We start from the raw sequence: 27,445 nt of genomic DNA, 5'->3' as shown, positions 1-27,445 counted from the left end.
AACTTCCAGCTAATATTTATGTGCAGACATTTCTACACAGTCATCTTAAAATAGCAGTAATTGGTACAGGAAAAGCAGATACAGCATGGTCTCTGTCCCTACAGAAGAGTAACTATATAGATAGGTAATATAACGTTAGAAATAGAAAAATAAGATGTGATACAAAAATGCAAGTCATATTTTAGATGGAAGATAGTTGGTTTTGCTGCACTGGCTTCTAATGGCAATCTCTTTGCAGGTTACTTCAAAAGTGGTGGATTGAGGCACACACATAATGACCCGTTCCAGTCAGAAACAGAGACAGCTTCAAAGGGTGTTGCCAATGAGATCTACAGAATGGGACGTGTGAGTGTATACAAGAGCAGTGTTGGTACCATTTTGCATGGATATCTTCCTGACAAAAAAACTAAAGAAAAAAAAGTCAAGACTGCACATTTTGGGGGATTAATCATCTGAGATTTTTCTTTAATTTATCACCAACAGGAGTAATGTTCACTTTCTGTTTTACAGGGACACCCACATAGACTTTAAAAAGCATAAATAAAATTATGTCCACACAGGCTGTGGGTCTGTGCAGCAGCTGTTCACATGACACTATATTTTATCTGCATACATTTAATCATTTTTTTTCCTAAGCAACTGTCTCAATCTGTCAAAATATTTGTAAATGGATTCAGTTTCCAGTGAAATTTGCTTTCACTAGCACAACAGAAAGACAGGGAAGACTTATGCCTAGTGGGAAAAAAAAAAGCAAAATTGTTTTCCATTGCAGGTTGAACAGCTCAGTCCTAAGGCGTTTGCCTTGATGGCTGTGTGAAGCCAGTACTCTCACTTAGCAGCTACCTCATTTCTGGGCTGAGATGTTTCATTTCATCAGACGGATTTCTCCACAGCTGAACAAGCACAAACAACATGGTAGGTGACAGAGGACAGCTCTGTATTTCAGTAGAGGAGGGACTCACCTGAAAAGAAGGGATATTGGGGATTTTTTCCTATTTTTACCCCTAACACCCTCTGTCCTTCTCTTGTTTTCCTCATCCGTGTAATGTATCAATGCTTCCCTTTTGGTATCTTGGAAGCCTCTATAGTCCAAGGGTACCTGGGGATTTAGTGATAATTTACTACAACTAAACAGATGAGCTGGTAACTGCCTCCCATCAGTTCTGCAGCAGATTCAGTGTCTGTGTTAGCCCAACCTCCTTGTAACTGACCCTCTGAGCACACAGATGTGGGGAGTAGATCACTTAAGCCTCATGGCTTTCCAGATCCATGGCTGTCCTTTTTGTGAGATAACACAGGTCCTCATAGACTCATCAGATAGGGAGGAGCAATGTGTCCTGAGAAAATGGTGATGAGGGCAGGCATCATTATGATGCAGAATTGCTTTCCAGAACTCTCCTGGTTTAAAGCACAGGATGTGGGATCCCTTCCCCAAATGGAAACACACAGATAGGCCAACACTGCCCACTGGTATGGTCTCAGTCTTGTCTAACTTCAGCTGCCTGGGGGCTCCCACAGCAGCTTTTGTACCTGCAGTCATATCAAAGCTGTGCACTTGTAGCTGTAGAAATCCACGTTTTGATTGCACCCTGAAGGAAATAAGCCTTACAGCTCATATCAATATATTGAACTTTAACTTTGTTGTATAAACCAGAAAATCCTGATGTCAAGTCTATTTTTAAGCCCTAATCTGTAGCAATGAAAGTGAGAGATTGATGTGTTTGCTAAAGCAAAGGGATTTCTATGTGCACAGGACTACCTGAGGCCTTACAGAAGGCTTTGCAGGGGGAAGGAGCTGGTTCATTTAGTTGTGTAACTCAGTGGATGTTTTAGTCTTGGCAGGAGCTGCTTCTAGGGTAACTAGAGCAAAGAACACCCTTTCCTTACGCACCAGCAGTACTGAGCATTTGGCATAGTCTTGAGCCCATCCTTTTTGCCTCTGAATTAGGTTACAGGTAAACCAGGTACCTTATTTTCAAAGCAGAAACAGCTAACAGCCACCCTGCCTTGGCTGAGACTGTTGTGTATGCTTCCAGCTGGGACCACTGATGCACTTGTTGCTTCCAGCTGTGGCTTAAGGCAGGCACTGGGACAAGGCTGACCATCTCCTGGCAGAGATAAATGCCCTCCTGTCTTTCCCAGACTTATGCCCCACCATATAAGCAATATAACCTCGCCTAGGCAATATGTGCTTCTTCAGATTGTTGTTCCAGCAAAACTCTTTGTCATTTTCTGACAGCCACCAGGAATGTTGAAATCTCATGCATTTCACACCAAAACCATCTGTTGATGTCAGAGCTATGTGCAGGGTCTTCAGTACTAAAGAAAATTAGACCACTGATTATTTTGCTTGTGGCTCCTTTGGCATTCTGGACTTGATACTCAGTGATTAAGTGGCCAGATGTCCTGAAGCTGTTGCATACAGCTGGACAATAAACTGTCTGCTACAGAGAAATAGCAAAGGCCTTCCTCCTTTATTAGGGTAAAACTGACAGTTTTATTGACTGGCTTTTTGCCTTGGTCATATTTACAGTGTTACGCTCGACCTATTTAAATCATTTCAGTAGCAAGCTGGATACTCTCTGAAAGCAGTTCTGATTCCAGACTGAAGAATAGGTAGTTGTTTAATGAATGCAATGAGCTGTCATATAGCCACATTTTAATATGAAAAATAATTATTCCTCTCTAACAGCTGACAGTTTGTTCTGCTGTGGGCAAAATACAGCTTTGATAAAGTACATTGCCTAAATGAACTCAGCTAGTTTGAGAAACACACTGCAGTAACAAATCAGTGCTTTTACTACCTGTATACAATACATGATTTTATGTTTTTATACATAAAAGAATCTACTGCAGATATTATAAACACAAGATAAATAAAAAAAACAACCAAACCAAACACAAAAAAACAAAAAAAAAAAAAAACAAAAAAAAAAAAAAAAAAAAAAACACAAAAAACCAACAAAGAGCAAAGAGAGCAAAGCCAAGAGCAAGTATTGGTCCACATCAAATTAATCATGTAGTTGATAAATGAAGGATCCCTGCAGCTCCATCTGCGGGGCTGTTTCTCAGGCTCTGGTCTTGTAGGCCACTGCTGCTCTGTAAGACATCAGAAGGACTTCTGTCAAACTGTGGCAAAGAGAAAAAAAGCCTCCTCTTAAAAAGACCCTAAGCATATTCCCACAAATGTAAGCAAGCAAAGTTTGTGTTCGCATGCAAAATTAACAGTGAATGTGTCTTAATTAGTTGTAAATTAAGCTATTGTGACAGCTTGGCAGAACAGGATCCAGGAAGACGAGACACTCCTTTACTCTAAAGACATGACTTAGAAATATTATTCTAGGAAATGCAGCTACACTCTTCTTGATATACTGTCCTGATCTGCTGTCACACTTGTATCTCACCCCTCTCAGGCCCATAAGATGTTCCAACAGAGGTGCCGGATATGTTTCTGGGGAGCAAGTGACAGTCTCCCACTTCAGTGTTTACATTGGTGGCCGCACTTAATCAGAATCATACCAGTTTTTTTCCTTTGTTGGTTTTATCCTTTTTCACTACAGCAGAGAAAGCCAGGATTTTAGGACCGCTCTGCTGGAAAATGTCACGTAAATATTACCGACCCGCTCGGCCAGCAGGAGCTTTGCAGGGCACGCTGCGGATCGGGCTGTCCCCCATAAAATAAATAAATAAAAAAAATTTGCTTTGCTGTTATTTGGACACTACAGCGAGGAAAGTTCCGTGGGGCTTCTGCGCTGCCGGGGCGGGGCAGCAGATGGCGCTGGTGCTGCAGGAACCGCCGCTCGCTGCCTGTTCATTGACTGGAAAACAGGTAAAAAGGGGGAGAAAAGGAAGGCATTTCCAGGGACTCATTTCTCTGGCTGTTGATATGGTTTAGGGAAAAAAGAAAGTGGTAAATATTAACAAATTCCACTCAAAAATAGCGGGCTGTGTGCCCAGCTATTTGACTAAGCGCACCACCATAAGGCTGTTGCCAATAGTCTCACAAATAACTGAAATTTGATCGTACAGAAGTAGTAGTTGCAGTAAAATAATCGAGGTCTGATCATATAAAAGTAGTAGTTCGATTAAAGGTAGAAAATTGTGAAGCATAATGTATAGAATTGTTAGGAGTGCTATGTCTGAAGTATGCAACCATGGATACCTCACCAAGAAGTTACTGGACCATGTATACTGCTTGGAAATCCCCTTACCCTTCCCATCTTGATCTGAGTATCAAGAATTCCAGTCAGTACAGCTAAATAGAACTAAGCAATAATTGGTTTTGAGTAAAGATATATAACCTATGGAACCGATCACTGTAAAGGTTAAATTCAAGAATGGACTTATGTAACAGAAAAGAAGTATAGAAATGAATGGAAGAATGGGCTTATGTAACAGAAAGGTATGAAAATGAATGGGTATTATTGCTAAGTGGAACAAATTTGGAGGAGCGATGCCCCGTGTTCCCAGCAAGCTGAATAAAGAAGTGTCTGCTTGTTTACATCTAATTGGTGTTGGATAAGTTTCTTTCGTCCTGTTTGGTGACAAGGCTGTGCTCAAAATGTGCTTTGTTTTCAAACAGCTTAACTAAGTAAAAACCAACAAACAAAGAGCAACAAGAAAAAAAAAAAACACAAACAAAACCAACCCAAACCAACCAAAAAACCCCCAAATAAAAAAAAAAAAGCCAAACCAAATCGGAACAAAACAACAAACAACCAACTCCCCCAATCTAAGGTCTGTATGAGCATGCTGAAAGACCCAGGAATGTCTCCATCCTCAACTGACTGGGGGAGTGCTGGAGGAATGTGGAGAAATGATAACAGGCACAGCCAAAAAGGGGTATAAATGAAACAGTTTCAGAAGAGAAGACAAGTTTGGAAAGAAATAAAAAAAAGTATTGTGACGTATTTGACTACCCAGATCATGCCAGAAAACGAAAGGGAAGTGTACAGGTATTGTACAAGAAAGTTTATTTCAGATTCTCTCTCCTGTACTAGCAATATAACATGATCCCATTGTACCTATTATCTCACCCCATCTATTGTTTTGCACAGCCAAACCCTTTTATGTAAGTTGTTATATCTCACCTGACTTCAGTCAGCACTGTCAACATGTACCAGCTGTCTCTCCCTGTGCATCCCCCTCCGTTCCTGCCAATTCTCTAATCTTTTCAGGAAGACCACCTTTTTTCACCAATTTTTCTGTCTTTCAATTCTGAGACTTATGATGGTTTACAATCCTTTCCAGTCTCATAAACTTTGTACTGTTCTTAGTCCTTGTAGTTGCTTTCTAATAGTCAGCCTTCCAGTTACCTTAAGATCTCTTACCTGTATTTATTGTTTCTACTCGGGTACTTAAGCATCTCTCTAATTTAATTCTCTGTATTCTAATATGAAACTTGAAAGAAATACAACTGTTTATAAATAAGGCTTTTATGGAACTCTATTGTTGCCTACAGCATGTTGCTGAAAGGGCTCATGAAAAAATTAGAGAAAATTCCACATGATGATCTCATTGATTTTCCTTCTGGCTAGGAAAAACATTTGTTTAGCACAACAAACTTCTTGAACATATTATAGCTTACAAATGGAGTATAACATATATCCACTTGTTTGTCATGTTGAAGGTGATTTATTTCTGGATGACATAAAAGAAATCTCATGATTCAGCTACTTCAGCACTGAAGTTAGCCACATTTTCAGCAGAACTTTGCTGTTATTTGGACACCTCAGTGAGAAAACTGCTGTGGGGGACCATTGAGTTCTTTGCTATTTCAGGGTGTCACAATGGTATCTACTATTTAAAAAGTCTGGACCCAAGTGGATGCACAGTGTTTTTTAAGTAAAAGCTAATAGCTGTTGCTGCTGAGTAAAAGAAAACTCTGTAAACCAGTGTCTCAGGGGAATTGTACCGGATGCATGTGTTGTCTGTCTGAGCTGCTATGTATTAGCATAAATCCATGAGTTAAATCATTATTTGTAATTTGAAGTTTGCTGAAAATCTTCTAAAGTGAGACCAGGAAGAAGATGCACAATTATTTTTGTTTTGCATAATGAGCCTGGCTAAGTAGAAGGTCACCTCAAAGTAGAGTTTTTCAAGGATACCAACATTTCCTTATCCTATCCTGTGCGTCTGATAAAATGGCTGGGTCTCAAGATGTGTGCTCCACTAATTGAAGGTCATATTAGCATGAAAGGGTCTAACCTTGGCTGATAGCTACCATTTCAATTTAACATTGGTTTTCTTATAAAGCAGAAGTATGTTTCTCCTGCAAGAGTTACTCTTCATAATGCAATCTCATAAAATCTAATGTAGAATGGTACATTCATGTCTATCAATTTAATCTTCCCCTTATTTTAAATAATTAGAATGAATGAATAGAAATAAAATCCACATGTAATAGCAAAGAGATAATATCATGTGTGTATATGAAATATCACTTGACACTGTTTCTACAGTGAATTTAAGCCTTTGTTGATCCTAAGCAAAAAAAAAAAAAGTCAACTGGATTATAACACATAGCCTCAGTGAGGGTTTCCAGAATCTTAGAAATTAATGCAGTGTTCATGAATATGGAAGAGGTTTCCTTGTGGGATTCAGAAATGAGGTGACAGTGCAGCAGCTGGCCAACAAATCCATGTGACTACTGGTACAAGGGTATAAATATCATCCACTGCTGCAAGCACAACTTAAAGATGTGGCATAGATCAGTTTTTAAGTTGTCTGCTGTGCAAAAGAACTGTTGTCTCAGTCAAGAAACACAAAAAATAAAACCTATGGTTTAGGTTTTATTGTGGGGCCAGGGCATTCCTTTGAAGCTTCAGGTGCTGGCTGAGGCAGGACACTTGCCTCAGTGATTCATTGCTCCTAATCAGGTCAGTTGTTTCTTACAAAACTAGCATTTACTAGGTACTTTGGTCTTATTTTAGCATTGAGAAGTGTTCTGAAAAAGGGGTATGACTAACAGGTGTAGATTCTATTCAAGTATGAAGAAGTTAGGTGCATTTTAAAAGTATTTAGAGCTAATGAAAACCAAAGTATTTTGAAATTAAACTCACGTGATAAAACCATGATCCTAAATTGAAGTTCTCTGTAACTATGTTAATGCTGTCCAGCATAGTTGGCTCGAATTGCTATCTAGATGTTAAAAATATCAGTCACCTCAGATAAGCTGTTATCAGGTGTGCAAATTAGTTTGCACATAAAATAGGTCTTGACAGGTCCCAAAATTAAAACTACCTGGTTCTGTGTGGCATTATTTAGTCCTACTTCACCAGAGACCCCCATCTGAAAGTTGTCTCTTTATTGATTTGGGACATAATGGAGAATTGGATTAATGATAGCTGGGATAGCAGCATGATATAGCACGTTTGGAAGGGGACATATTACAGCTGCCTTTGTCTGAGCATCAGTACGTGACTCTGGGAAGGTTTTGTGCCATGAGCTGGATTTCTTGTAAAAACTTGTCAGAACGATTGGCATTCTTGATCAAGGGGTTTGGTTTTTTTTCTGCACTTGACTGAGAATAAATTATAACAGTATAGTTAGTATTTGTTTAGAGAGAAGAATTTGTAGTCATACTGGAGAATGCTGAGCAAGGAGACAACTCTGAAGAGATGCCTCTCTTTTTCTGAGTAATTGGGCAGCAGGATCCCGAAGCAATTTGTTTCTTATACAATCTTCCTCGCAAAACTCTTTGCTGAAATATGTGGATACCTGAGATGTGTCACCCTGAAAAAAATCAGCAGAGGAGTTCCTGAAATTTAATTTTGTACACATCAACACGTTTCTTGATTAGACTTTAAGCTTTCAAAAAAGATGCCAGTGTTTTGCTGCAGTAAAATTAGGACTTAAATCTTCATCCAGTTGCTTTTTCTCACAGCACTGCTCTCTGTGGACAGAAGCAGACAATCTGCACATGCTTTGTTCTCTATCCCCATCCCTGGCACATGGTCACTGACATTGTATAGACCAAAACATTACTGCAAGCTCTGGTTTCCCAAACGCTGTCAGGTCAGAAAAATGGTTGACCAAGCTCAGGTGACTTATTTTTCATAGTTGTTGTGTTTTGTTTTGTTGATGTTGCTTTGTGTTTTTTTAATTATAGGTCAGAAGAAGAAAAGGCTCATTACAATCACAATGTATGCCATGCATAAACCCTAATTTACAACTGCGGGGGGAACACTGCATTCTGGATTACCTGTCAGTTGTAGACAGCAGTTATCACTTCAGACTTACAACAAAGGAGAAATGGAAGGCTTCTCTGCTCCCAGGTACTGTTCTATTCTGCAGTGTCATGGTGAAATATTAATTACATTTATCAGAGCAGGATTAAACGTGGAATGAATGATTAATTATTTGGCACTGGGATAGATTAAAGTTCTGTCCGGGGTTTATGTATTCATTAATTACTTGTTAAATCAAAGCGACACCACTTTGGAGGAGGAGCAGTCTTTTCAGCTCTGCTGGTGCAGTGGTTTGTACAATTTATTTGGTGTTCGAAGGTGCTATCTGTAACAAATAATTGTCATGATAATATATTCTACTTCTTAAGCATGATGAAGAAACCTTTAAGCGTGTACTGCACAGTTTGCTTCCTTGCAGGTCTTAGCCTTTTATTTTCGTCCTGTATGATGTTTTGAAAGGCCGTTTAAGATTTAATGTAACACATCTTTGATGAATTTTTGCTATCAGAGCAGAAGCAATAGTCTGGAATGGCTTTACTCATGATCCTCAGCAGAGGAACCTGCTACCAGGAGAGCAGATAAGTGTAAGTCCTCTGTGCTGGATGGTTACCTGCCCAGTGCCTCCACTAGTGTGGTCATTCCATGCCACAGAGGTCACGTATTCTTTAGCAGGACAGGACAGCAGGAGGCTCATATTAATGATTGTGTCTAAAATATGTATCTTAGAGTGTTTCTGAGCTGATAAGATTTTCCAAGAACCTTGGGAAGGCTCCACTTTTCTGTTGATGGCTTTGTGTACATGGAGATGTGCCTTGTGGTATTTTCACTGAACTTTTACTGGGCTGATGTCAAGATTGACCAGTTACTGCAGTTACTTGGATTTGATAGCACTTTATGCATATAGTGGCACAGACTGAAGGCTGCCAAAAGGTTCAGCTTTGCCCTGTCCTACCTTCCTTAAGAGTAGGTAGCCATGCTGTTCTTCATCATTATATTAAATAGCTTATAGATGATATTAAATAGCAGCTGTGTTGCCCTTAATTGGGGGAGTAGGGGACCTTGTAGTCATGTGTGCCATTGAACTCTTAGCTGATATTTTGTGAATAATAAAAGCCACCAGGTACCTACATTGTTTTCTTTGTACAAGGAATTCCTCCTTTCTCCTCAAAAGACCCGTTTTCATGATGTTCAGTATTTAACAAAGGGAGCCAGGACAAGGTTTGCCACTTTGTGACTAAAGGTTTACTAACATAGGTAAATACTTATCCTTCAGCTTTTTGTTTTCTCTGTTCACACTGCATATTGTTGAAGTGCAGAATCACAAGCTGTAGGGTCTGAGTGTTTATAGGAGTTGTAGAGGTTGATTAAAACCAGATTCTGTCTGAGTCCACGTGGATGTCACAGTGAGAAGAGAAAATAAGAGAACTGGTCAGAAACCCAGGTACTTCTAGAAATGAAAAATGGGGAAAAAGTGTCAAAATATATGAACACATTTGAAAATATTAACCTCCCCCAAGCACCAGCCCCCCCCTGCTCCAGAGAACTCGGCTGTCTGGGACATTGCTAGGACCACAGGCAGCAACTGCAATGAGATGGTTATCCCTTCAGGAAAGCCCTAAAATTCCAGGACTTGAGAGAAAATATTATGAATGTAGCACTGCTGAGAGATGCTAAAGAACGTGTCACACTGAAGATGTGATATACCACTGGAATCAATAAACAGCCCTCTGACTAACTGGAAACAGTGGTGCAGTTTCTCATTCCTGCCTCATTTAAATAAATCCATTAGTATCAGGAATCAAGTTGTGTGTCCCAGTGGTGCTGTGTCATGAAAGGATATTCACTAACCTAAGTGTAGGGGACCCTTTTGGGGGAGCATGCCTTTTCTGCAAAGCATTTCCCAGGTTTTGGAGGCTGCTGGATTTGTGAGTTGTCATATTTATTAGTCAATTCCCATTTGTCACTATTATTATTAAAAATGACAACACTAGTTTTTGTATCCTGGACTGTGTTGTACTGGTCTGAGTAATAACATTCTTTATTTTAAGTCAAGAGCATTTTGTTTATGTACTCTATCCACAGGGGAAAATATACTTCTTCTATTGCTGCAATGCACAAGGGACAGTTAAATCTAATAAGTTAATCTAGACTTCTAGAAACAAAATTAAATTTTCAAATAAAGGCAAAATGATAGCTAAGGCATAAATCTTTTATTTAAAATAAAAAATAAGCTCATTCAAATGCAATCAGAGAAGACAGATGTAGGTAAAAAACAAGTAGAGACAGGATATATGGTGCATAAATTTGCTATGTCTATGTGATAGATCAAACAGGGTGACCTTAAAAATGTTCCTAAAACATCAGCTAAAATATGAAATTTGCATATATTTAAATACTGCTTATTAATGAAAGATGGACTAGAAAGACTGTTAACACTGAAAGTAAAATATAGCACAGGTGTAAAGTGTATAACAGAAAGGTCACATTAGCTATCAGTGGCTAAAATGTAAATATTTACTAGCTTGAAGCTGGCAGGAAGTTCCATAAATTAGAAATATTATCTTCTACTATTTAATATATCTTCTTAGGGAAAATATTTAGCTGAAAAAAAAAAGACCGTGATTCAGCAAAGTTCATAACTAACTAAATGCTTAACGTCAGACATCTTCTTAGATCCAAATTACCTTAATGGGACGACTCACAGGTGCAGTTTTACCAGAGACAAGGGCAGGTCTCTCTGATGAAGCATGTTACCAAAATCATAGAGGCTGCTATGAAGTTTTACCTGCCTTTGGATTGGTAAAAAGACCTATTTATACTCAGATTCATCAAGTATTTTTCATTCTCTTTTTCTGGTCCAAACCTGTGGTAGATGGTTGTGTTTCTAAGTGTCAGATCAGATGGGCACCTGGGAGGTGGCATTTATTTCCTATTCAGGAGAGAAAATGCAGCTTGTCAAGAGGACCTGATATTAAGTCATAAGGAGCTCTTTTGCGTAAATAGTCTCCTTGGACAAAAAACTGCCTGGGGTTTCTTGATTCCTGCTGTCATTCTTTCCTGGAGACCTTTTCCTCTGTCACCCTGTCCTCACAGCAGCATGTAAGCCATGCTACTTCCTGGGCCAGGATGTGTTGGGATTGAGTCCCCCCCAGGTGTCTGCAGTCAGCCTCCAGCTTTTTTACCATGTCCTCAGAATGGGAATTTCTCCAGCTACGTAGGCAATGGCATAAGCACCTCTTGTTCAGCTCCAGTGCCCTTAAAGAGTTTGAGACTGGCCTGTCCATCTGGTCATCCCTAGAAGTACATTGTAATTATCTCCTGGTTCTTAATAAATCTGGGTTTTCTAGAGATTTCCGCTGTAATTGGATCAGCCATTAATGTAGCCCAGATTTCCTACAGTATTCTGCTGAGATTACACCTGTTCCAATACAGTGACCCAGTTAGAGCCAAGATACTTGTGTGACTATGAAAAAGGAAATCCATTTGTAAAATGTTATAGGTATTTTGATGTACAGTATCACAATAAAAGGCATGTATTTAATGTGAAAAGCATTGTCCAGCCCCTGGAAACAGCAGATGGATGTGTCAGTGGCTTTCCACCAATCCAGATATGGATGTAGGTACTGATAGGCAGAAGGGGATTTATCTTTTCAGTTGCCTTGTGTGATGTTTTGTTCTGCTGTTTTGTTAGCTCATTAATGTTCTTTTGTGGGGGTTTTGTGAATGATTTGCTTTTAAAGTGGTATAATCCTGAAAGGTCTTTTTTGTATTCATTGCTAGGAAAAGTGTAAGTTCTTCAAGCCATTGATTAGTGACAAATGCCATCTTTTGAGAAGTTCTCTTAATCTTTGAGATGTCTGTTTTGAAGGTCACTCCCATTTATTAAAGAATTGCAACTGTACACCTGAATATTTCATGAACTGCTGGTATTGTTTTTAGCTTTTGCAACACTTCTGCATAGGAAACAAGTCAGATAGCAGAAAGATTTTTAAAATAACCCACATATTGACCCGTTATTATGTTGTCATTGGTTAAGCTGGATTTTTTCTGTCACATTTTTATTACATAACACAGGACAAATAAAAATCTGAGGTGGTGTATATGTGCACTGTGGGAATACTGTCTTCACACCGAGTGTCAGCTGTGTGGGGTTGTTCAAGCAGTCCTCATAAACCTCTGGTAACATCTCCAGCATATAGGGTGAAAATACAAACCTAGAGAGCAATAGAAAATAGCCAGGGGGGTTTGCAATAAAAGTGTGTAGGTTAATCACTGGATTCCCTTGAATGCCTTGCATGGTACACGTCTCGGGCCCTTTTCTTTGGCCTCAGTTGCTGAGGGACGTCATTCTCTGTGTAAGACAGGATTTGGTGCATCATAAAAAGCAAAAGTCTCTCACTGTTTCTTGATGAGGGCTCTTTTTGCATGTGGCAGGAGCCTGTCATTCCATAACAAAGGTCGTGGGCTCCGTCTCCACTGATAATTTGTGTTTAGGTGTCTTACATTTGCCCTGTCTCACCCCATGGGAATGGGCTGTTGAAGACAAGGTCCCTCACACTGTGGGATCATTAAATCCAGGTCATCTATAAAAGATTTGGTCTGTGAAAGAAACTTTCCTATATGTTGTTGTAATAAAACATGCCTTGGCAGGAGACATTTTTGAAATGCTTCTTGCAGGACTGCATCAGTGTAAAATTTAAAATTTGCCCTGTACTCTCAGCACTCTGAAAACTCAGCTTCCAGGATTACAAGTGAACTTTACTCACCTACTGTTTTCTTTAAACTTGAAACTTTTGGCTGCTTTGTAGGCTGATTTAGGTTACAGAATCATTAGAGCTTGCTAATTTAGGGAAATTAGGTTTATTTGTTTACAAGAAGCCTGTTCAAAAAATGATATACTGTTCCAGTGTGGTCTTTCCTATGGATTAGGCACAGTAGAGTATGTGTATTGGGGCAGCCAAAATACAAGTAGACAATTAGCTTTTCTACCAGAGACTAGTTTTGTTAACATTCCCTTGATTTGACAGCTGGAATAGATGAATGTCATTACTGACCTTTTCGATTTTACAGCTTCTTCACTTCCATAATTCCAACTCCTGCAGCTGCACAATGGAAATGAACTTTAATAATGTTCCCCAAACTCCTGAAAATGCCTTACTTAACAGTCACATTTTACAACACTCTAAACAATTGGAACCTTTCATATCACTGCTTTTAAAACCATAGACTAAATCAATTAGCATTAGCAATTATGTGGTGGACATTTCTCGACTGTTTTGTAGAGCAGATCTGAATAATCAGGCATTAAGTATCCACACTTCAATGTGATATATGATGATGGAAAAATTTATTCCTGAGTTTTAATTATTGCTGGAAGATATTCTCTAGGTTCTGCAATTAATGTCTTTAATTTAATGTTATAGGGTCAAATACTATTCACTTTAGTAATGAAAGAGCAGAAACCAGTTATAGAATGTAAGTTCCAAAGGTGCAACTGTGTAAGCTGTGGTATCCCACTGAAATCGAAGTAATGACAAGATGTTTTTCTAGATGAGACTGCTGTTGTTCTTAATGTAGTTAATCATAGTCCGCATTTTTTTGAATTATGTTCTAGTTAAAAAAAAAAGAGAGAGAATTAGAGGGGATTCCATCACTATGGAGAATGTGAGGTGAAGTAACTTTAATTTAAAGCTATTGTTACAGTTGGGGGTTTTCGTTTTGGGGGTTTTTTGTTTGTTTGTTTTATATACAAAATAAGACTAGTCAAGATTTGATTATCCAGATCAGGTAAAAGCATAGGATTCAAAATTGGAAAGCAAGGTGAAATTGTACAGAATGGCAAAGTTAACCTCAGAAACAAGAATCCAAATTGTTAGTGATGTTACTTGATGGGCTCTAGGGGTGACTGGGGCCCATTGGCTGCCATGACTGTGGGGCTTATGGCATTGACCTCTTGCTCTCCCTCCTGCCAGACAGCCTGGTTAAGTCCACAGTGTATTAAACACGTTTTAACATATTCTAATAGTCCTTTTGAAAGGCTTATTTCAAAGCTCTCATGTATCTAATGGGTTGAGTCTCTTCTGAGAGTTCAAATATCCTAATGAGATTAACTCATTAAATAACTGCCCATCACTTAGTTGCTGATAATCTGTTTTGTTTGTGACACTGGAAGAGAGAGCTGCCTCTGAAAATGTTAGCACTGCTTGGAGATGATTTCTCTTTGAATATTTTTAGATTATTACGTTTTCTACCCTAGACAAGCCAGTATCATTTTCCCTGTCACACAAATGGATTGGACTGTGCAATAACAGTCTTTCTCCCTTCAGGTTGGTCAGGCAAAGGTGACAGGTTTTGCCACCATGACACTACCTCCTTCTTTAAGGAACAAGACTTAAACTTCCCTTTGACTAATTAGTTGTCTCTCAAGGGATGGATTTGTCAGCACTTACAAAAGCAGAATGGCACAGATGCCTTCCACAGATCCCAAGGAAGGAAAAAGTAAAATAATTTCACCTCAAATTTTACAAATTGGCAAAAAAACCCACCACAAATAAAATACACATATGAATATTTATGAATCTGTAAAAAACATGGCAGAAAACACAGGATAGCACTAAACCTGTATGCTAGTGTCAAGTGGCAGGAGATGTTGCCTCCTTTTAACAGAGGTGGTCTGAGTCTCATTTCTGCTGCCTTATTTGTGTCCCGGTGATCAGGGACAGCTTAGGAGTGAGTGGCTCATTGGGGAAAGGCCAGAAAGGAGTTTGGTTTTGGAATGCCTCATGCAGGGAGCCTTGGCATGGAAACAGGTGGCAGAGGGGCCAGGAAGAAGTCCAGGCAGTGAGACCTGGTTTGGCTGTCGAGTTATGCTGGTTGCTCCAGTTTCAAGATGCAAATGTTCTGTCCCTGGACAAAGGACACACATAATGCCAAGCCTGTGAGATTCCTTTGAGGAGCTGGCTGGCCTTGGATTCCTGGCATGCTTTAGCCTTAAGGAGCCTGGGAGTTTCCAAGCAGGATTGCTCTCAGGTGTGCTCAAAAGAAACAAGGAGCTGTTTCTGTCACCTTGCACTTACACAAGGGTAGTAGCATGTGTACTCACAGCAGCAGCCTTTGGGAAAATAACAGTGCCAAGCTCTAATCTGAGATGTCCCTATAGCACAACCAGCACATAACCATGTTGGTTTAAGGCACAGTTTGAATGGTCTGAACAAGCCGGGATGTTTCTGTCCTCTTAATGAACCCACACTTGCAAACGAGTATGTGCTATTATGATGACTGATTAAGATCACACTGGTATTGTGATGATACTAGTGTAAAATTAGTAATTTCCTTTATAGCTCTTTAGGATACAAAACAGTATTACATGCATTGTTTAAAAGATTTAAGATATTTTTCTTACAGGCTATGCTACTCAGGTGTTTGTCTACACAGTCTTTCTGGTTGCTTCTAAAGAAAGCTCTGGTTTATTGATGGTCAGCTGTCCAGGAAACTTGAAGGGTGCTCTTTAACATTTTTCAGTGGTATGAGATTGTCTTGCTTTTCAGAAGTTATTTTTGGCGAGAAAAGCTCACCAAAATTTATAGTTTTGCAAATAAAATGTGAGCATTTTGACTGTTGGTAAGGGGAAAATATAAACAACACCATTACATTTTTCTCCTGTGTTTTCTGGTATTGGTTAAACCATTTAAAATAACAATGACTTTTGAATTAGGACAGAAAGTAGGAAGGGAAAATATTTTGTTTTGTTTTTTGAAGCTGTGGTCTCTTATTACTGTCACTAGTAGAAGGACGCAGAAAAATTCTTAATTGTCTGCACAAGGACACAATACATGTTCATCACTAAGGTGAACAATATCTGAATTATTGAATCTACTAAAATAAATCCTTCTTGTGTTTGGTGTGGGGGGTTTTGTTGGCAATGCATTTTGAGCATAGCCCTATGGTTGGTCAAATTTTCCAACATGATATCTTCTATTTAATATATTTCTGAACAGCCTGGGCTGTGACCCTAAGCACAAATATTGGAGCCTACATTACACATATCTTTACTTCTTTTGCATTGTAAGATAATGTGTTATACTTCAGAACTGTTCTCCACATTCTTGGAATGAAGAAGTGGAAATATCTCTGTTTCCTAAGAGTGGACCCTGTTTGGGTCCATTCAGATGAAACTGCAGTCAATGTCTGTTTGGATGTAGCACCACTTAGTAAATAAATCAAAACAGAGAGCAGCAACATTCATTGCTCATTTTTGCTTGCTGTAGACTTGTTTTAAAGACAGCAGAAGGAAATGGGAAAGGAGGGGAACTGCCAAAGTCACATCTGTACCTGACTGTGTCTAACATTATCTTTTATGTCAAATCATTATCATACCCAGGAAAAACCACCGGTGTTTAGTGCCAGCTGTCTGCTGATTCCAGCAACGGAACTGGGAGAAGACACCAGGAGCAAGGCAGTCATTACAGAGATATGGTACCTCTGTACTATTGACACTTTTAGGTGTTTGCAGTGTCACTGTGGGATAGTGGCAGGAGGCAGTGTGGTGTGGAGCTGGGAAGCACATGGAAATGACTTGGCCACTCAGCTGAGCTGTGACAGCAGTGCTTGCTGCCAGTCCACTTTCCGGGAGGGAAAGGGCAGCAGGAGTGCTCTAAAAGAGCATCCAGCACAGTTGCTCAGGACTGGCCCTGACAGTAGGCATCCCAGTACTGCCTTCTGTTTGCTTCAGCGATGAAATTTGTTGACTCAGAAGTTTGATTAATATTTAATGTGAGAGACAACACATTGATGCTGATTTAAAAGAAGAAGCGAATGTACACTGTTATCTCTTGGGCTTTTCACAGATATGAATGATGACAGATTTCAATACTACATTCAGAATTACTCTGGGAAAGGATGTGTTCAGTCCAGGATGCTGTCCATGGTGTGGGGTGTGCTCTGGAAATGCAAAATAATAACAGCTTATGTTAGTAGCATAAACCGCCGATTACATGTGCTTTGATGTGAAGAACCACACTGCCAACTGAACTTGTAGCTGCAGTCAGGGACTGATTCACCACATGATCATTTTTAGCCAAGCAGTTTCTGAATCATGGGCCTATAATTGCTTCAGATTCCTGGTATTGATCTCTTATGTCAAAATAATTGAACTTTATGGCTGACTTCTGATGCTTATTGAGAAATCATATAATTACTTCCAACCAGCTGTGAGTCAATAGCAATTGAGTACATACCACTACTCAGAGTGCTTGATATATAAATTTCCTTCTAAATAAACACAAGACCAACAATATATTAATAAATCTAGGAGTCTGGATGCATGGTCCTAAGTTACATAATTACATCACCTAATATTTGTAATACCTGAAATATCTGTTGTGTGTTTGCATATAAAATATACCTACTCCAACCCCAGCCCTACAAGCTGTGGGACTGCTGTTCCTGCAGAGAGCTGCAGCAGGCTCTGCACCAATGCAGCAGTTTGAGACACCGAGTAGGGATCGAGGTCTTGTTGGCCTGGCAGAAACTCTTCTATTTCCATCTGAAGTTCACACCAGTCTAGAAAACCCTGTCCTGAATATCACTTGCTTTTTTTAGCTTTGCCTTTACTCCTTTGTTTATACCAATGAACTGTCTGGAGCCTTATTTACAAAGCCCTGTATCCAGCACACAGTCATCCTTGTTCTCCTTCAGAGAGGGTCTTCAGAGTAGACATACACGTATAGTCTGTTCTTCAAAAAGCTCATACTTCTATGATTTCACAAAACCCTATCATTTCTGTTGACTGCAGGTTGGTGACAAATAAACAGTTGCAATCCTTTTGAACAGGCAGCTTAAAAAAGCTCCCTGATAAGCTGAAACTCTTTTTCTAGAATGGCTTAAGCCGAGAACTTTTGCACCCCACTGCTGATGGGGAAAAGACACACAGAGAGCTGGTAAGGGACTTAGGTGATTAAAAAATGTTTTACTTGAAGGTAGTGAAGGCTTCGTGTTGCCTCTTTGAATAGCTTTAGCTGTCAATTTCTACACCAAATCCTACCTGAGAAAGCACATTAGCTTTACTGAGTCTTGTTTCCCATGTAATCACTGTGCTGCTAGTGCTGGTTTTATTCACTCCTGCATTCCTTTAAATATTGTTTTATTAATTCTCTTTCCTTAAGGGGAATGAAGCATTAATCAGCTAGTGCATTTAGTACCTACTTACATTAATATCTAGGCAATACAGTGATTTAGAATTCTTTACACCTTTTTTTGCAGGTTTTTCTTTATATTCCTTACTATCTTGAGGATGCCTTTCCTCATGACACTTTACAATAAACCTTTGCAAAATGAATAGCTTTCATTATGAAATCAATGATATTCCCTCTAAACTTCAGGGGCAATGTCAAAGAAAAGCTACTATAATTGCTAATGCTGAGCCGTTTTTTATGGCCAAACTCTACTTTCCAGATGTCACAGCAATTCAGTCTTCACCTTCCTCAGCACTTTTGCCTTCCCTTGTCACTGTGGTTCTCTTTCTCAAGAAAGTGACTGTCAGCCATGTCTTTTTCTGTTCTTATGTCTTTACTCTGTTTTCTGTTTGAATCCAACCTTAAACGTACCCTTTTAAGCATAAATGGCACGAAGTTTATACTTGTGATTCTGCATAGCAGGAACCTCTGGCCACTACCTCTCCTAAAGCATGATTATAAGAATGAATTTAAATTCTTAGTAACTACTTCTTATGCTTCAGAATTAAATGTGTTAATTTTAATTGCCTTTTTTTTCAGGAAGATCTACCATACAGACACAGAATACTACCTGTGATCAGTAGACTCTTCTTAGTACTGCCTTAGGTGTTAGAGATTTTAATTGGAAGTGAGGTTCACAATAGCATTTTTAAGAAGCCAAATCCAGGGTGCTTACTGGGACTAGCCCCGGGGTGCTTCCTGCTTGCACTGGTTGGGTCCAGATGTGAGCATTCTGCTCAGTTTGATCCTGGCTGGCACATGGAGACAGTTATGGATCTCTGGGGCCCAGAGGAAATGGCTGGACAGAGAACTTCCTGGGACTGCTGCATCGGCTGTAGACATGTAAGTCCCTCAAAGTTCTGTTCAAGATTCAATTAGGCACATTGTCTCTTAAGGTGGACCTGTGTTCTTTTGTGTTTATCTATCACAGCAACAGGGAATGTGGACTACTGAGTTTGGTAAAAGCCTTATGAACTAACAGGTAGAAGTACTCAGCAGTTGTTCATTAAAAGCAGATAGTGTGGCTGTTCCACTTTTCAAAATCTTACCAATGTGCAAAATTGCATCAGCCTGTCTCTGTGTCAGAGACACGGTTTCTTCCCTTTCCATTTTTTAAGGTAATCCTGGGGTTCAGAAGAAAATGCAGTTGAAATCCTAAAAGTTGTCATCATCTTGGTATTCCCTTGATTAAAAAGTTTAATGTGTCTTCCTATTTTTAGTACAGAAATAGACATCTGAGTCATTAATTTATTTGCCTTCTTTGAGGCTGTTGAAATGTAAAAAAGATGAGTTAGCAGCCCCTGGCAGTAGGGGCTATAATGGAGATGTTGACAGGCAGACTTGTAGCAGGATCAGGCTACCAGGCACTACAATTAGATTTCACTCAGAGAAGATACTTTGACTTCTTTAAGTAACAGCTGTAGTTAAACAACTCTTTAAAGTCTGTCTCACCACCATACATGTTTAGATGATTGAATTTTTCTCATAACCAGTGTACCATACCAGTGGTTATCCTGATGCTCTGTTTCACTTCAAAGGCATACAATTGTCTTATCTCATTTCCTGCCTTAATTACTTTAAATGTACTGACAAGAACAACTGACCAATTATTAGTACTTTTTCTCATCTTATCTCATTTGTTATCCGTGATGCTCTTCCACGTCGTAATTACTTCTCAATTTTTCATGACTCAAAATAGGAGATGTACATAATGAATACAAATAGCAAATTGATTAAATGTAACATGCATTGTAGCACCAGTGAGATTGTCATTTGTTATTAATGAGAGAGATTTGTCAGGTGCTCGTGAAAAGGCTTGTGACGCACAGCAATCCAAACCTAAGAGCTGGAAGGCTGTAGCTGACCTTCAGCAGTTTAATTGTCATTCAGCACAAAAGGAAGCTATGCATGATTTTCAGGATAATTTGATATTTCTCTGTTTTGGTGCCATCTTAATTTTTTGGGCTTTAACAGCAGAACTTGCAAGTCAGGACAACTAGGTATATTCCAATAAATGGCCTGTCATTGTAAGGCACCAAATTTCAAAGCCAAAGCTGTCCTGTAGGAGCTAAAATACTGATTTTACAAAGCCTTCGCCTGCACTGGTGTGATGAGCAGCACAGAGTCAGGGAGCTCATGCAAGAAATACAGGAACCTGCTGTTCAGATCTCTATGCTGGATTTAACCAGGCACACAAATATATACCTTTTGCATCCTTACTAGTTTACCAGCCATCAAGCAATGGATTTTTCCAGGGCCTTGTTCAACTGCTCCTGATCAAACTGGTTCATGTTACATAAATAAGTATTCACTGGAAGCTGGTCTTCTACATACTGGAGGGAAATATTTATTATTAGAGTTGGTGGCTTTGAGAGACCTCTTCCATACCAACGTCTGACAAGAAGTTTGATAGCCAAAAATCTTTTGTGGAACGAGGAAAGTTTTCTTTATTGTATTCAAGAGAAACAGATCGGAAAGCTTAAAAATGAAAATGGCAATGCAGGAAATTACTTCCCAACCTTGAGCTCTGAGCCTTAAAATCCAAACAGCTGAATCCTTGTCCCCTAGATGCAGCTCCCTAATTTCAGTGTGGATCAACAAAGGGGGGTTTTTTTCAGAATCAGAGCCTTGATAATACCTTATTTCACTGTTGATGTACATTGCTTTTTCTGCATTAACTTCAAAAATACTTTGCACAAGGTGAAGGTCTGACTCATGGTCAGTTGGTTTTAGCCATGGACCATACTTAATTAAAAAAACCATAAAACATTCTTCCTTTCAAATTACAGTGTGGACATCAGTATTATTTACCTGAGTCTATAAATCAAATGAAGATTAACCCTTGTTATTTAATTCTTTCAGCTTCTGCTTTCACAAGTGAATGTAGGGATTTTATGGGCATTATTTAAAACAAAAATTTTGATCATAAAGCCTTTGAAGAACTAAATAAAAATGTTATGCAGTTGTTAAACACCACAAGAAGAATCTTTGAAATTTACTGTGAAATTAGAGACTTTATTCTGCATAATTTATACAGTGAGTATTCATAAAATGGACTACAATTGAAACTCACCTGTCATCGAAAGTAAAAGGATGGAAACAATAGCTAAGGGAGACAGGGAAATAGTGTTATGGATGTTATTTCCTAAATATTTTCTAAGGAACGGTTTCTACCAGTTACTGAGGAAATTAAGGAAAAGTGACAAAGCAACAATCATTTGCAAGTAATAGTTCTTTTTTCTTTTCATTATCTGTGCTGCCTGCCCTCAGATCTCCTGCATTGTTCAGATTTAAAAACATTTCCTGCTGTAATAGACAAGCCAGAGACTTTCCAGCCAGTCAAGGAGGAGAGCTGGGCTCCTGCAGTGCAGCTCTTACCCAGGGCAGTGCTGGTTCTGCTGCTGCAGCTGGTACTGAACAGCCACCTTGGCTGTGCCCACTAATGATGGGTACTTTTGCTGGTTCAGAGCTTGGTTTGATTAAACGTGTGAAAATTGGGCTATAATTTTCAAATAATAAGTTGGACTTCCCCCATTCTGCTTATTTTCTTTTCCTGCCTCCTAACCTTCCCAGGGGGATGGGACTGCTTTTTCTTGCCTTTGGAAACACTTTTGGCTCATCAGGGTTTTCTTCTTTGCCCTGCTGCTGCCAGAGGTCATCTCAGGAGTGCCTGTTTTATCTCTATAAGGGATCTCATTGCTAAACAAGAGTCCCCTGGGCAGGATTTACACCCTTCCTCTGGAAACACTGGAAGCTTTTGTCAATTCCTGCTCTTTCACACTCATGTCAGCTTGCCAGGGACTATCATTCCCTGAAAATTTAACAGAGGAGACCTGACAGGATTGGTGCTACAAAAAATAAATGTTTAATAATGACAGGATAATACATTTCTACTAAACAGCTGACATTCTGCACCTAAGCACAATGGGCTAACAATTCCCTTTAGGACTGTGCACCCAGTAAAATATTTATGTAACAGGTGGATGGACCAAAGGTACAATGAACAATGCAGAAGAGGCAACACCTTATGACCAAACTAGCAGAAATCCTTAGTGATTTTCTCACAAAATATGACTATTTGTGAACTCTGAAAGAGTTTTGGGACTCTTGGCCCAGAATTCTTATGTATCTTTGCCTACATCCATTGTGTATTAAAGGTTGTGCCATCTATGAAACTACTATGCCATGTTTCCAGCCCTTGAAGAGATTTCAGGTGCTTGTTCCAGATGTGTTATGAACAGGTGAGTGACCACTGTAGCCATACACTTCAATAAACTCTCCTTTCATGATAAATCTGGCTAAATTTTGAAACATTATGCTGTTAACACCTAAGCACTTAAGTTGTTCCACTGGCAGCTGTGGGAGACTTTGTGGAGCAGCAAAATATCAAGCTTTATCTCTCTCTCTCTTCCATTTATTCACCTTCTTTCATGTATAAAGTCATGTGGTTAGGGATTGTTCAACCTGAGGGAGGAAAAATGCATTTATACCTTTAAAAGTGTACCTGTTTGAGCTACCTATCAAATCCAGTTTCCCCTAGTCTTCCAAAGTATTTCTTGAACATAACCACTTGAACCTGGACTTAGTTCATAATTGGAAAATTTTTAAGGACATTTTTCTTCTCTTGGCCCTTTATACTGTATTTGAATTGATGTAAATAGCAGAAGCAAGAAAAAATATTTAACAATCTGATCAAAAGTACTGTTTCTTCACTACTTGTATTTTTACATCTTTGTTGGATAACTCATGACACCACACAGACCAAGCAGTTCAAGGTAGGTTAGAGCAGAATTACTCATTTATCCAATTAAATACTGTTCTTCTCTACACCTACAACTGAAAAATCTGTGCCTCTCAGTCAAGTAGGGGTGGACACAAGGCAGTGTTCAGCAAGGACAGGACTGTTCTCCATCATGGGAGTGGTGACAGTGGACTGGTTCACCCTGGAAAAGCAGATGGTACAGTGGGTTGATACACCTTATACAAGACCTGCTACATTCTCCCTCTGAGCTACTTTCAAACCTGGGGCCTGCAGGCTGAGTCTTAAGTTAGCAATGCATCTAATACATGTGCAAACATAAAAGGAATCTTTCCCTGCCTTTCTTCTCAACTTACAGAAATATTCTAATTAGTTATTTCAGGTGGCAGAAGGGGAAGAAATTTGGAGCAGGGCAAATGTGTGACTGTTGACTTTGCAGTAGTTCTGTCAAAAAAATATATTCTACTTTTAATACACACCATTTGGAAAGCAAAGCCCCTTTTAAAATACTTCAGAACTCATGTCCTTTTTAATTGCCTGGAATTCATGGTGGCTGTGTGAGAAAGCCATAAACATATACAATCATAAAAACACATTTAGACAACCCAAACAGAATCAGTGCCATATTATTTTAGTTTATTATTCCTGGTGGAGTACAGATTGGTCTTCCTACTTTGATATTTATTTATACCAAGGAACTACAAGAACATAAATGCCACTCTTGGGATAATCCTAATGCTGAGGTCGAACAGAATATGCATTGCATCTGTCTCATTTGCAGTAAAATGAAGGAGTGTTTAGGTGTAATCCTGCTAATGAAGGACAAAGTTGAAGGTCAAATGTAGTTTTCAGAATGAATGTGTCACTGTGAAGCTGAGAGAACTGTAATTCTGCATTAAAAAGTTTTCTTAAAATATCAAATAACTAAGATGAGGAAAAGGAAAATGTAGCTCTTTGGTTTTATTATTCCTTTTTCTTTGAGGCCACTCAAGGATTGTGCTTGAGACTTTAGTGCTCACATGAAAAATTAATGATGGGTTTTTGCTAGACAGAAAGCCTTCTTATTTTGCACTTGATTAACAAAGAAAACTCAATGCAAAAGTGAGATACTCAGCAGGGGGTGGTTCTCTCAGAGTCCAGCTCACAGCTTCACACCACAACATTTATTGACACGGGAAAATACCCACTTTTATCCAAAGACAGTCAAACAGGATATGTGCAGGGCTGTACATACTGAATAACAAGGAACAGATTCTCCACAAAGGAAAATGTCAACCAAGATAAACAAACAGCCTCGCAGCAGGCTGACCCTGCCGTGCCTCTGGGCTGTTTGGAGTCTACTGCAGAGCCAAGTGCAATGTTAGTCTTTTGCTAGTTATTGTCAGGAAGTAGATTATGAGCTGAAAGGCTGGAGGGTGACTTCAGACAGTCTGCCTGTAGCGGAAGAAAAGCCAAGGACATGTAGGCAGTATATAACACATACAAGCCAGGTCTGCACTCTGCTCACATGCCACTGTGATTTGATATTCCTCACCTACAGAGATCTCAGTTTTTTGGGGGAGGGGGGAAGGGCCTGGGTACTTTTCCCACAGATCTTTTCCCACTATGTAAAATCACAGAGTAAGCTCACATGAGCTTGTCCAACCGAAAGCATCCTGCTTTAACCCTGTCATTCCTGTGTACATCCCTCAATTTTTAAACCTTCTTGTTTTGGTCTAGTCAGCTAACTGTGCATTTTCTGGGACTCAGAAGGGCCATCTGCTACCCACACAGTCAAGGGGAAAGCCACACAAAAAAAGAAGGTATGAATTTTACAACTTATAATGGAATTACAGTGAGTTTTACTTATTTTAAGCTTAAGAAAAGACAGACATCTGTTACTAGTATGTATTTATGATTTGTCCCCAAATACAGGAGACTTCCATATATCTGTTAAAAATAAAGGTGCACAGTAAAGAGCTGAGTGGGGTTATAAATCTCAGGTCAGACTTGGGGTTCCAAGTGTGAAGAATGAAGCAGATAACTCTGGACAAACTGGACCAGAAAGCTTTCTTTTCTTTTTTTGTTATACTAGAAAATGGAGAATGACATTCACCCCCACGCTCCCTGCCCACCCCCAGAACTCCCCGCCAAATACTCCCATTATGAACTACAAGCTCTATTTGTATGTAGGTTCCAAAAGGAGTTTTGAAAATACTATGCATAAGTACTCAGTAAAGGTACAGAATTACTCTCAAACATGTAGAAACCTGTTATTCTTAAAACTTCATTCCCACAGGCAGCAAAGATGAAGGTTTCCCATGCAATCTGGAGTGACTCTTGCTTTTGAAATAAGGCAATCTGGAGAACGTTAAAGTTGGTAAGAACTGGTCTTTTGCAGGAGGATGCAAGGCAGGGTGTTTAAGTTATAATTTCTAAATGATAGGGAATCTGTTACTCTGTGGATAAGAAGACACAAAGCCACAAATAGCTCACCTGATAACAGCACTTATGAGCTTTCCTGAAAGATTTCATATTTTGTCTGATTTAGTTACGGTTTTTTTGCCTGAGCACTTCTTTTGAAGTTATCTACAGTGGTGGCACCAAGGTGCAGTGGCTAGTGTACAATTATAGAACCAGGTTGGCAGACTGATTGAACTGGCTAGCTGCCATTTTCACAGCAACTATATTTTTTCCTTGTGGATTTTAGATCAGATCCCTGCAGGAACAGATTGAGTGGAGTTTTTATATTGTTATTATGAATGTTTTGTTATTGCAGTAATGATTTTTTGATATTTGATAATAAAGCCTTGAGATTATAGCAGTGGAAGCCTCAGAGTACCTTTCATAATCTATTGATTTTGTAGGATTTCCATGGTGCTTTTTTTTCTTAGCTGTCATTGGTCATTCATTTTTTTAATTATTTTTGTGGGGATTTCTCTCACTACTTTTGCCTGCCACACAGTGCTGCTGCATGTGAGGTACATACAACCAATGCACTTACGTTATCCTGTCAAGTGCTGCTAATCAAATACAAGGTAGCACAGCCCAAGTTTGGTCCTGCATCACTAAACTCAGGGAAAGCTTTACTTCAGCTGCACTAAGTAAAGGATCAGACCCTATCTGAGAACAGCTGGATGTTTTTGATATAGTGAGGTTATATTCCAGTTTGTAACTAAAAATTTAGACAGCTAGTAGGTTTTAGGACTGAACATAAATTATAGCCCTAAATTGTAATCTCTCTAGAACAGGAATGGTATTGCTGTGTGTAATCTGCAAAACATCCTGACTATTTTGGCAGGAAAGGCAGAATTTGATGACAGACTTGTAATTGCAGCTGTGAAGCACAGAAGTAGAGATGTGCCTGGGAGGGAGAGGTGCCCTGCACTCCTGGGAGCCTCCCACTCATGGGAGCAGCTGGGTCACTGTTACACCCTTGCCAGCCAAGAAGCTGTCTCTGCTCTGGCTTGTCCAAATTTATCCTTATGCTGCTGAGTGGCCAGTCTTGGTTTGTCCATCAGCTGCTGCCAAGCAGATGGCACTGGCTGTGTTTCCCTCACCTTTGCTCAGCAAAAGCTCTAATTTGTGTGTCCTTCTGCTCCCCAACCAAAAGTGTCCATGAAGTCTTACAGGCATGTATTTATTCTTGAGACTTACAAAGATTTTTTACTCTGACTGAGGTTGACTGACAGGCTCAAAGGTTCCTGTAAGGCAATATGACAGAAAAATAAGAACAGACAGACAGACAGTAATGGCATGACCCTCATTTCCTTAGGAAACCAAGCTAAAAATGAAAATGTAACCTCAGACCCTTTGCTGAGGGCTTCCCTTTTGAAAGCCAGGATGAGAACAGATATATTCCAGATCAGAAGAGACATGTGGAGATTACTGTATTCTTGTGACTATATTAAAGGAGCCAAGAAAAGAAAGTAATTGTGAATAACTTTTAAGTCCTCTTAAATCACCATTATTATTAAAATTATTAATAACAATGTTATTGTATTTACTTTTCAAAGGAAAAAATGGTCTCATGGTACAGTTAAAACCAGAGAGGGATACCTGGGGGACAGAATGCAGAGGTGCTCCCCTGTACCTGCTCTCTGCCCAAGGGACAGACTGAGGAGTGGCTGCTGTCCTGTACTGCACTGGGCTGTAAACCATGCAGCAGGTAAAAACAAGTGAAAAAGGAAGCTGGCATCAGTGGCCCTTCCCTAGGGAAGGTATGCATACAGCAGAGAGGTGTTCCATTTCTGTCTCATGTAACAGAAGCTGTGTGCAGCGAGCTC

The 27,445-nt window shown here is 39.4% G+C and overlaps 2 long non-coding RNA genes across 3 annotated transcripts; one reads left to right on the top strand and one right to left on the bottom strand.

The window, feature by feature from the left end:
• On the bottom strand, positions 1-13,633 carry LOC116793300. Its single transcript, XR_004359440.1, has 2 exons — positions 7,585-13,633; positions 1-3,099 (listed from the first exon to the last, which is right to left on the bottom strand). It is a non-coding gene; the product is annotated as an uncharacterized LOC116793300 (long non-coding RNA).
• LOC116793302 lies at positions 522-27,427 on the top strand. Of its 2 annotated transcripts, none has more exons than XR_004359443.1 (5): positions 522-915; positions 8,111-8,276; positions 18,962-19,264; positions 24,900-24,982; positions 27,176-27,427. It is a non-coding gene; the product is annotated as an uncharacterized LOC116793302 (long non-coding RNA). The 2 variants fall into 2 exon arrangements; XR_004359444.1 differs by lacking the exon at positions 522-915 and adding an exon at positions 4,639-4,955.
• The last annotated feature ends 18 nt before the right edge of the window (positions 27,428-27,445 follow it).

Source organism: Chiroxiphia lanceolata, chromosome 13 (genome assembly GCF_009829145.1).
Source record: "Chiroxiphia lanceolata isolate bChiLan1 chromosome 13, bChiLan1.pri, whole genome shotgun sequence".
Lineage (NCBI taxonomy): Eukaryota > Metazoa > Chordata > Aves > Passeriformes > Pipridae > Chiroxiphia > Chiroxiphia lanceolata.
This window is presented reverse-complemented; position numbering and strand designations above follow the sequence as displayed.